Source organism: Myodes glareolus, chromosome 4 (genome assembly GCF_982192425.1).
Source record: "Myodes glareolus chromosome 4, mMyoGla1.1, whole genome shotgun sequence".
NCBI lineage: Eukaryota > Metazoa > Chordata > Mammalia > Rodentia > Cricetidae > Myodes > Myodes glareolus.
The window spans coordinates 115,100,632-115,112,757 of record NC_142029.1 but is presented as its reverse complement, the minus strand read 5'-3'; the positions used below and the strand labels follow the sequence as shown (position 1 = coordinate 115,112,757).

Genomic DNA, 12,126 nt, shown 5'->3' with positions numbered 1-12,126 from the left:
TGAAATTTGAGACCACCTGTAAACTAACCCTAACTGCACTGACATAGGCTATTATTAGATCCCAAAAGGATTCTCACGTTTTGTTGTTTTTTTGTGTTTTCTTGTTGTTACTGTTATTGTTTTCTCTTCCCTTCAAATAATTTTCAATATAGTTAGTGTGGCCTTCTGTGTCCTAGTTACCTCCCAAGCTCTCCCACATTAATGCCACCTTTAATTCACAGAAGCTCATTTTTTCCCCTCAGAATTAAAGCATTTTCAAAACAGAAAAAGATGCATTGTGAAAAGAGATGCAAACCACATCCAATTCTATCCTGGATCTCAGTATTCAGCCTGTACCAAGCTGCCCAGCTCTACCATCACCCTTCAGATGGGGTCAGGTTTTATCTCTTCTTCACCTTTGAGGATTGTGTTGACTGGTCGGAAACTTCATTCTATAGACTTCCGCATCTGCCCCAATCCAAGACTCTGTGCATTCATTGCTCATCAAAATGTCTTTAGTACAGTTTTCTTTTCCTTCCAGCTATGTTTTTCTTTTCTAAGGCTAATCCAAGCTTCAAAATGTGAAATCTTATTGACCATATTGTTTCTATTTTGATCTTCTATGACACCGATAATCTGTTTTACCACACATTTCCAGTATGGATTTCTCTTAATATGTAGAATAATAATAAATGCACGTGTGACTATTAATCTCGAAAAACTAAAACTGTAGAGAGTTACAGCAGCAGCAATGACTCTCAGCCATGTATAGAGAAGGTAGAACAGTAATGTCACAAAAAACTTAAAGATCATGGAATTCCTTGACAGCCTCATCTTCGTCTGCCCTGCCCCGACGCCGTGACACATACACTTCAGCAATTTGAACATAGGGAGACTTATTGTGCACATAAATTCATACTCTAGTATAATACAGGCTTGTGCATTACAAGAGTGGCATGAAACAAGCATGAGCAAGGCAGTGAGTGGATCATGGGGCCCGTGGTAGACTGCCTCTGGAAATGTATAATTCAGCACAGACTCCTTGCTTGGACACATGCAAGGATCTTGCCCCTGGACATACACTCAGGAATTAAGAACATCCCCTGACCAAGCACATAAACTTCCACATTGTAATAAGATCCCTTCCCCAACACTGTTTTTCCTGTGCCTCATTTTCCTTATCTGTCTCGTAGGAGTTATGATTCTATTTCCCCAAGTGCATGCTACAAGGATGGGAAGAAATGAGCATATACTGAAGGGCTGGGGCCAGAAGTAATGCTCAGCACAGAAACCACCCAATAAAGCCCAGTCACCATTGTGACTCTAACATAAGCTGAATTTACTGGTCTTCTGGAAATTTACCTGGGGCTAGATTTTGAATTACATACAATAAGAAAATATAAAGAAACAATGATATAGCTATTGTTGGGCTTCACAAGAAGATTCTGGAAGTCTAGGTTAATTTTCGAATAGTTTTTCTGAAATCAAGTCTATTTCATACATCTAAATTCATCCAGAGTCTTAGAAAAATGAATGGATGCTTTATTGGAATATCTCATGTAATTTTATTTCTTCTCAGTATTTTATGTCTCATTGTCTACTATACAGTTTAAGAATATGAAAATTACTCACTGTAACAAATTATTCTACATATGTATGCTTAGAAAATTGACCAATATATAAATGATTAAAATAAATGCATTTGAAATGCTTCAAAGAATTGGATTAAGTGACGAGAAAGTAAAAGTCACTTTATTTTCATTTTTTTCATGAGATAGTTGCTTGGTTTCACTATTAAGAAAATAAATATTTATAGTCTTTCTGAATATTGAAGGGCAGGAGACACCTACTGAGAATAATTGAGAGTGTGCCAAGACTAAGTAACTGGATTAATTATGCAACTTGTTTACAAATTTAACAAGTGCGGATTTAAAACCATTGATATTATTGCCAAAGAAATTAGAAAGCAGTAAAACTTACTAATTCAGTTGCTTGTGAGTTCACTAGTGCTCAACTTCATAACATAACTAACAAGAACGAATTGTTTGTCTGTAGCTTCTCACCACTCTCTCCTTGAAGATGGTCTAAGGTGCAATATAAAGAGAAAGCCTTCTCAATCAGGCCTTAATCTTATCATTTTTCAAAATTCTACAAAGTCAACTGGAGAGATAATTCAAATGGTAAAGTGATTGCCATGCAATCGTGGCAACTCCAGTCCAAGTCTCCAGAAACCCTCTGCCAAGGTCAACCATGGAATTCTATAATCTTGGCGAAGCACAGAGAAACAGGCTGAAGACGAGGGCTCTCTGGCGAGGCAGCCTGTGTGGAAGGGGCAGTGCCAAGTCTGGTGAGAGACAGCACCTCAAGAAGGCAGACTGGAGAGTGACTACGGACGATTCTGTGTGCTAGGGCTGTCACTTAGCAAACTTCTTTCCCATATATTGTGTAAAAGCCAGATAACAACCATTTATAGAGTAATTAGATGTGGTTGTACAAATGTTTGTACAAGCAACCATGCAGCACTACTGAAACTCAGTGTGAAGTACTTCATATAGTGAAATTACCCTGGGTATAACTGAGTTTTGTTTAGCACTAAAAAACAGAAAGTTAAAATTCCCAGTAACCACATTATCGCTAATTGTCTAATAGAACAAAAACATTGTGCACAATATGTCTTCTGGCATTTTCTATTGAAATTTAAAGTTGCTTCAATTTGTCCTTCGATTCAAATCTCTCTCTCTCTCTCTCTCTCTCTCTCTTTCTCTCTCTCTCTCTCTCTCTCTCTCTCTCTCTCATGTGTGTGTACGTAGTCTTATATAGGCCAGGCTGACCTTGAAGTCCTGATTTTTCTGCCCCCACCTCTGAAGGATTGCATTTGCAGGCATGTGTCACCATGCTCAGCCCAAGTATTAATACTTTATAAATGAACTTGTAAAAATGTATTTTTCAGTCTCTAAGGTGGTTTCTTTAGGAGGCGGTTTTCTCAATAGCAATATAAACCTCAAACATGTCTTTAAGAAACCAGAAACAAAAAAAAATTGAGATTTTATTATATCATCATTTTCTCTAGTGATTTTGAATTTATGAATGTCTAATTTGTTTTGTCAAATAAATGTTAGTATTATCATTCTTGATTAAAAGCACATAAGAACTAGACGGGATAAAATAGCTTTTGTTGCTTTAAAAATTGAATGCAAACCTTGGTGACCATGTGCAGAAACGCACAGCCCCGTGGATGGGGTGTAAATGAGCTGTTTATGACACATGCATGAAGGTAGGGAATACTGTTTCTCACTAAAAACTATTTTCTTCTTGATTATTGAATTGTTCTAAGTTGTGAACATTGTAACATTTTCAATAAAAAGTATCCCATTAATACAATGTCTGATACTCACAGAAGGAATCCCTGAACTGGGCACATTGAGAAATGGAGAACCCTTTCTTCTCAAAAGGAGACGTTCTAAAAGGCAGCAAACTTAATGAATAAAGAAGGTATTTTGACCTTTTGAAAACTTTTATCCTATTTTTTTTCCACTATGGCCTCAATTTCTGGATGAGAGATGCATAGTTCTGTGAATCTTATTTTTAGACACGTGTCCAAGTGGATTTAACACTTGGGGTTACTTGGGTACAAGGGTCAGAACTCAATCATTTCGGATAGAAAATACTCCTTTAAGGCAGGAGAGGTTGAGACCAATTTAAAAAATTAGTGAAGCCTCAAAAGTGCTAAAATTGGTGTTTTATTCTGACATGACATATTATATTATGACTTTCCTTCATGAAGTGAGTACTGGAGCCCACCAAGTGTTGCTAGGTCTCCAATGTGAGGAACCAGGGTTTTTCTACATTTGGCAGTCCTGGCTCTTGTTGGAATGTTTGTTTCCAACAAAACAGGAAAGCATTGAAAGAGATTTGGGAGAATTTTGTAAGTAAACTTTAGTTTTGAAATAAAGTTGTTTGAGTTTCAAATTAAACATTCTGTTAATTGCAAGCCCTCCCTCTGATACTCTCCCTCCTTCACGGGAGAGGTAGTTCTGCATCTTCGCTCCAATGGGACACACAGTTGCATGCTCTAAGACAGGTTTGACAACATGGGATTGACTTGACCAGCTTTACCAGGAAGTCTGCATTCTCTGTAATGTTTCATTATCAGTGCATAATAAAGGGCCTATATGAAAATGGTCTTATTTGGAAGCAAGATGTTTGACTTTACAACATCACTGGAAACAGAACTATGCCAGCAAAAGGTACTTAACTGATGCAACTCTAGGACAGGTTTTTTACAGTCAAACATCCCACCAACAGGGCAATAAAAAGTAGCCAGTATGGACACAGTAATGACCAGTGTGGATTGACACAGCAACAGAACATCTGCAGAGGTTTAAGGGATTGACCCCAATTCCCTTCTGATGGCCTTGTCAAATCATAGCCACTATATCTTATGTTTATAGACATGATACAAGCTGGACTGATAGTAAAATCTACCCCAATATAATTTCTTAAAATGCAGGCAAATCACCAATGGCTTTGAGTTATATTAGTATCTTTAAAACAACGTTTCTCTTTTGAAAATATTTTGATAATGACTCTTATGTAACACAGGAGTGAATATCTGGAAAGCAAATTTATTATGAAATACCTAGAACAGATTCATGTTCCCAGAAGGACAGAGGCCCTGATGATTTCCAGAATCTAAAATGGAAAGGCTGTTTGAAAACACACAAGGTAGATGGGGCAAAGCAAAGCAGCAATGCTGATGGAAAGAACAAGAAAGAACAGGCAGTGGCAAACACGTGCCTGTTTACTATGGGGACAGCTCAGCACAGAGACATCGACAGCTCAGCACAGAGACATCAACAGCTCAGCACAGAGATGTCAACCTCCCACAGTCATCTGATGCCCGAGTCACGAGAAAGAGAACACATTTCTCTACCTCTCCTATCAGTCTTCTAAATCACTTGAGCTTTGTTTCTTGACTTTTTTTTTTTTTAAAAAAATCTCTGCCCTAGTAGGGGTTGTTGCCACTGTGACAAAACAACATGACTAAAAGCAAACTGGGGGTAAAGGGTTTATGTGACTTACACTTCCACATTGTAGGCTACCATTGAAGGAAATTGGGATTGGAAACCATGCAAGACAGGACCCTGGAGGCTGGAACAGATGCAGAGGCTATGGAGGGGTGCTGCTTACAATCACTCATTAAGGTCTTTCCCTACACTATATTATGTAGGTCTTTTCTCAGATAAATTTCCAAACTCTCAAACAACTCTAGTCTGAGTCAAGTTGACATAAACTAACCAGTAAAATCTCTAAAGTTCCATTAAACATACAGAATAAAGTAGATGACAGAGATTCCGACTTTTATTGTACAAAGGAAATGTGACACCAGAAAAAGATCGATTGCTTCCTAGAGGGCATGTGCACAGCTGTTGCTCCAATGCTACCAGCATGCAGACATACACCTCAGGAGCACCCATGATTACAGGACAGAGGTGGTTCCACAGTATTCTTCTTCTTAGCTTGTCTGTCTGTGAGGATGGCTCAGAAACACAACTCAATACGATTTGCCTGGAACAAATGTTTTAATAGACAGTAGGAGTTGGCGAACTTGGAAATCAGATTACAAGTGGGTTCAGAACACACAAAGGCTCAGCAAAGGAAAAATCACAGTGGTCGTTAAGAGACAAATCTTTACACCACACAAAGGGCAGAGTTCTCATTTTTCCCTGTGAGAATAAGCATCATGGTGAGCATGAGAGGCTTAATACTACCTGGGAGAATATTAACATCGTACTACTTTTTGCAGCACAAGAGAGGATACTGGCTTAGGGTTGAGAGTGGAGATCCAAGCCACAAATGGCTTATCCTCAATTCTACAAGTGGTTTGGGGGATTTCAGTTCTATGTCTTAGGAAGCAAATCAGAGTTGGATAGTCAATTTAATTGGCAGCATATATTTGGCATTTGTATTAGAACAATTCTATTACCATATTGCCCATTTAAAGAACTATTCCCAGTAATTTTACTGAACCAATAAAATAATATATTAATATGGCCCTTTATTTTCCTTACATATGCGTGGCCTTGGGTATTATTTCAATATCAATCCTTCACCAATTACTTTCTATTTTAAAACACCATAGGGTAACATTAAAATGCACAGTGTGCAGGGTAGGTGACCTTGAGCCCCAAAATCTTTGATGATGCCCAAGAAGGGATTTCTAATAACTTTTGTAAATTGGTCTGAAGAAAAAATATAGAAATGTGTGTGTGTGTGTGTGTGTATGTGTGTGTGTGTAAACTTGCAGCTTGCAAACAGGAATAATATAACTTCAGTAATTAAAATGTTTTATTTGGTCATTTAAAAATGGTTATGAAGAAAAGATCATTTCTCTAGGGTTTGAAGTGGTGTTCAGTTGGAGGACACAGGAATCAAGAGTCTGTTGACCTTCTAAATCTATGCCAACTTTGATAAATATCATAACTTACATCTTCCTTAGAGGGAAATTACTATTCTAGGCAATGCATAGGGTGATTTTCACTAAAGCATTGATCATTGGGTGGAGAGATATAAAGATGTCTTTCTGGATGCTGATATGATCTGTTTCCACAGCCATGTGAGCTGTGGCACGCTTCCCCCGCCACACACACACATGCACAATTCAACAGGTTGTGCCAGTTATTCTATAAGAATAAAAAGTTTCCATGAAGTTGCTTATTTATGAAGACCTATGCAAATTCTCAAATTCTGAGGGAACCCATCAAACCAACCAGACAAAGACTAGGTTATTTCCAAACTGTGTCCATATTTTGTGCCTACACTTCAGTCCCTAACTTTGTAGACACAGGTGAGACACAGGTGAAAATTCCCAGGTGACTGAGCCTTTCTTCCCCATTCTTTCCCATGGATATGTTTTTAAACTTTGGATATGAGGAAATGCAATTCTCCTTTTAACCACAGTAGTGATTTATATTTAGAATGTGCTTGACACATTGGAATGAAAAAAAAATACCCTGTTTCTTGAATAAAACACATTCACCTTCAAACATGTCTTGAAGCTTGGCTGGAAAAGTAATTGAGATTCATTAGACAAGATTGTTTTCTTTAATCAAGAGCAGCTTCAGCAGTAGTAAATTAGGAAGCGTTCATGTTTTATACCCAGCAGGTCACTTGAATCAACCTGGAAATCTGTGGGATGCTTAGGGGAGTGTGTCTAAGGGAATCCAAGAGCCCTTGCTCCAGCACGAGTAACAAGTGTTCAGAGAAACACGTCCTGGAAGGTTAGGGTAGCACTTGTAATAGAAAACAAAAGGGAGCAAGTACACACACATGCAGTGTCTCTGTCTCTCTCCCCTCACACACACATATACACACAATCTCTCTCTCCCTCTCTCACACACATGCACATGCGGACACGCACGTGCACACACATACACACACACACACACACATAAACTGTTATTATTCACATTTTGAGTGTACACGAATTGTAAGGTACTGCAATAAAAGAGTTGATGTGGTATTGAGTGGCAGTATAATAATCCTTAGCTGCTTCAAGTGAGTAATATGAGAATCATCTCTGGTTTTCTTTACAGAGACAAAAACGTTATTTTAGTTAATGCTTAAGAAAAACCTCAAGCCACTAATGCAGTAGAAAGGCGCTTATAAACCTGTGAAGGTGCCAGGATGTCAAGCTCCACTCTCTGTGGGAGTATCCCAGGAGCCACCGTAAGCTCAGTTACTTGAAATCATTTTTTTAACCCAGTGAGTGCCTGTATGTTTCTGTTAGTCTTTCCTAAATATCCCCATGTAAAAACAAATACAGGCATTATGTGTTAACACACCTGCAATCTCAGCTCTTGAGGGATTCAGGCAGTAGAACTAAGCATTAGAAAAAATACTAAATGGCCCATGGTTGTGTAACCTTGGAAGATAACAGTTAAAGCTCAACCCTCAACCAGAGATGTCCAAATGTATAGGGAACATCCCTAGCAGTTTCATATTTGCTTAATAAGTTTGATTCCATGGATTCCAAAAATTGACTCACAGGTGTTATCAAAACCATCTGGATTTTATTTTTACTGGGAAATCAACATTTTGGTTGGAAACTCATTTACGTGTTCTGTTGGATTGCCTCATCCTAACTATAAGTCTACAGAATCTAGTTCTTCTGTTACAATGGGACGGTTCATATTATACAGAGATTAAGAGCATTGCTCTTAATTTCATAAGTTGTTTCACACACTTCCAGTGGGGGTTGGAGAAAGAGAGAGAGAGAGAGAGAGAGAGAGAGAGAACATTGTGACAAAATGAGGAAGTCAAGTAGCCTGCTCTTTCACTATCCAACTCCTTCTCTTGAGTCACTGACTGAATCTGGAGCTCAAAGGCTTTCACTAGCCAGAAGGCTAGCAACCCCAGAATTTCTCTGTCCCTTTCTACTCTGGCCCTAGAACACTGGTATTACAGTTTCACAAGGCCCTGCAAGGCTTTCACATGGTCTTCATAACCCAAGACAACATGCACAACTTCTCTCTTTCCTTTTAAAAGATCATGTCAGCAGGCAAGAAGCCATGCCATAAGACTTGTACCCCAAAGCTATTGGCAGAATGAGTTCCCACAACACTTACCCTTTTTGTCCAAATAAGAAGATTCTAACCCTAATACAAAACTATATGCAATAAAATCAACTATCAAGTACTGTCCAGAAGAAAGAAAAGGTAAAATCATACACAAAAATGAAACTATAACCAACAAGAACAACATCAAACAAGAAACACATACTAAATGTCCAGGTTATAGGTAATTGTCAAATAACAGAGATTATTCCAATAGTTGTCCTATTCTGAGGAGTCTAAATCTTGTACCTAAAATTTCTTAGCAAAAATATGAGAGTATAGTAACTGTGACCATCTAGTCTTCAACTCCATCAATTGAGAAGGAAAATATTAATACCTGAGTAAGAAGGAAGTACAAGCAAGTGACTTCCGAAAGATTAAAGAAATGACAGAAACAGCTGGCTACCTGAAGAGTCACCCAAAGTCTCTCTGCAAAAGAATAAATTCCCACAATACACATTGGCACAGAAGACTACTTTCTGAATATAACATCAGTAGCACACACACTGAAATCAACGATTAATAAATGGGACCCTCTGAAACTAAACAAAACTTCCGTAAGGCAAAGATCAATGACAATAAGACATAATGGCAGCCTAGGGAATTGGGAAAAGATCCTCAATAATCCCACATCTGATGGATGATTGTTCTCCAAAATACATAATCCACAGCCTCAGAGAGTCTAGATAACAAGGAGTGTCTAAAAAGGGGTGCATGGATTCCCCTGGGAAGGGGAAGTCAAAAAGATTTTCTGGGTAAACTGGAGGGTGGGCAGTGGTTGGGGGAATGAACAGATGAAGGGATGGGAACACAGGGAACGGGTTGGGTGGGCTGGGTGCTGGAAGCAGGTTGGAAGCAGGTTAGAGGCAGGATGAAAGCAGGATGGAGGGAAAGAGTAACAAGAGATGTTTTGATTGAGGTGCATTTGGGGTTAGGGAGAAACCTGTTGTCAGGGAAAACCCTAGGAATCCACAAGGACCTCTCCCTGATGCTTAGTTGGCTTTTGATAACCTGATCTCCATGCTGGATTACCTCACCCCACCTTGAGGTAAAAGGAGGTGCATGGTCCTGCCTCAACTTGATTTGTCATGCTTTATGCAAACCCATGAGAGGCCTGTCCCTTTTGTGAAAAAAGGTGGAAGAGGAGCAGTTGGAGAGAGGGGTAGATGGGAAAGGGGAAACTGGTTGATATGTAAAATAAGTGAAAAAAAATGTTATTTAAAAAAAGAAGAAATAAACTCCAGTTACTAGGTTTAAATTATAGGATGTGGTGGTTTGAATAAGAATGGTCCATAGGCTCATGTGTTTAACTCATGATTTCAGATTGTGAAACTCTTTGGGAAGGCTTGGGAGGTACAGCTTTTTTTTGGAGAAAGTATGTCACTGAGAACAAGATTTAAGGTTTCAAAAGCCCATACCAGGGCTAGTCTCTATCTACCTTTCTATCTGTCTGTCTGTCTGTCTGTCTATCATCTACCTATCTATAATCTCTACCTTGTGGTTATGGATCAAGATGTAAGCTTTGAGATGTTCTTTACTCCATAGAAATGAACTATTCATTAATAGTTAGTACAATTAAATACTTTCTTATTAGCTTCTTTGATCATGGTGTCTTATCACAGCAATAGAACAGTAACTGAGCATAGAAAATAATAAATGCGATTTAATAATCTCACTCTAGTACTTATTATAGTTGACTTAGTATTCATGTCTCTTTTACAATAAAGTTAGGGTCCCTGGAATCACAGTACATGCCAGACTTGAAGTGGGAAATATAAAAAGAGCCTCAAACTTAGTGAGAAATAAATACAAAAGACAAAAATTCACAATGGCCAGTTGATGTTTTTGGAAATAGCCATTTTAAAATACTTACACATTAAAAAGCATATTGCCAGTGGTGTGCAATGTATATTGAAAGAAAATAAATTAACATGTCCATAACATTACAATATGTTTTTAAATATATGTATATACATATATATATATGGTTTCAAGATAATCTTTAATAAGCACACATATACACAAACACATGCACATGTAACAATAGAATGAATACAACTGTAGACTACATCTTACCCTCACATGAGTCATTCAAAATGCAACAGGACAAATTGCTGTCCTGACTTTTTCATCTGTTGAGATGGAAAGTGTGTGTCATTACTTTTAAAAAGTTCGAGAATATTTTACATATCTAAGAGTGAGTCATTACACACATCCATATTGTGAAACACAATAATGTTGGATTAACTATGACTGCTGACACCACAGTTCTGATTTGTCCTGTATCAGAGGCCATGCAGGGTGATTGAAGACAGTTGAGTATGTATTACACATTGAATAGCATTATTGTATGCAAAGCATCCTAGGATGTAGTTTTCAACATACAGAAAACAGGAGAAAGCAGGTGGTGATTTTAGGTATTAGCAGCCACTTGCTTTCAAATAACTCAGAATAAAAATATGCTATTGGATTGTGTTTATGTGCCATGTGGCTGTGACTTGCCTATCTATAATTAACTGCACAGAAATGGAGAAAAATCAAATGTGCCAGAATAATAATCAGGGAGCCTGAATCGAGGTTGACATTCTTTTTCTCAGTTGGGACATCTGGAAAGTATTTTAGGTTTAGGTTTGTCACAGTGATTTGACTCTGTCCTGGAGTGAAAAATCAGTCACACACAATCCATTAGTGAAAGGCACAGCTTTGCTCAGAGCAACTCTCACAAAAGCAGGAGATGAGATCAAATGATTCAAAAGCTCAACCTTCCAAATCCATGACGTTTGTGAGCATTCACGAAAGCTCATTTTTCTTTAATGAAAATTTGAAAATACTTCAAAATAAGAAAACGGTAAACTATTCCTGTTAGAATAGTCTTATGTATTTGAAATTATTTTATAAAGAAATAAAAATAAAAACAATTAGAAACCTTGTAGACTTTGTGTGATGTGATGTCGTAGCCTTGCAGACTTGGTGTGCTGTGATGTCTTAGCCTAGCAGATTTGGTGTGCTTTAATGTCATAGCCTTTAGACTTAGTGTACTGTAAGGTCTTAGCCTTGTGAACTTATGTGCTTTAATTTCTTAACCTTGTAGACTTGGTGGACTGTAAGGTCTTAGCCTTGTGGACTTGGTGTGCTTCAATGTCTTAGCCTTGTAAAATTGGTGTATTGTAATGTCTTTGCTCTTCCCAGTCAGATAAAATAGAGATGGTCACACACAGGCTGTATAGTATGAAGTCTTAGAGACTAACAAAAGCATCACTAGGTAGAGAGAGGATCACACATCCCCTAATCCTGAGGTTTTTGTTTATAAACTTAAAATTATTAGTGATGACCAAGATAGAAAAAGAAAAGAATTCTCCCAGAGTAGGGAAAAACACAATTATTTGTTATCAAGCATTGGCTTGTACAGTTATTATAAAATACATCAAATGAAGTAAACTTTATTGCTTTGGCTGACTGTGAATTTAGTGACCTGAATCACACTGGGTAAGCACTAGCTATGAGTTACTGGAACTAAGATGCTTGTTAATAG

General features: G+C 37.9%; 1 protein-coding gene across 1 annotated transcript in view; it reads right to left on the bottom strand.

Annotated features, from left to right (window-relative positions):
- Cntn5 (contactin 5) overlaps window positions 1–12,126 on the bottom strand; it is a 1,188,481-nt gene that overhangs the window by 498,308 nt on the left and 678,047 nt on the right. The window lies entirely within an intron of this gene.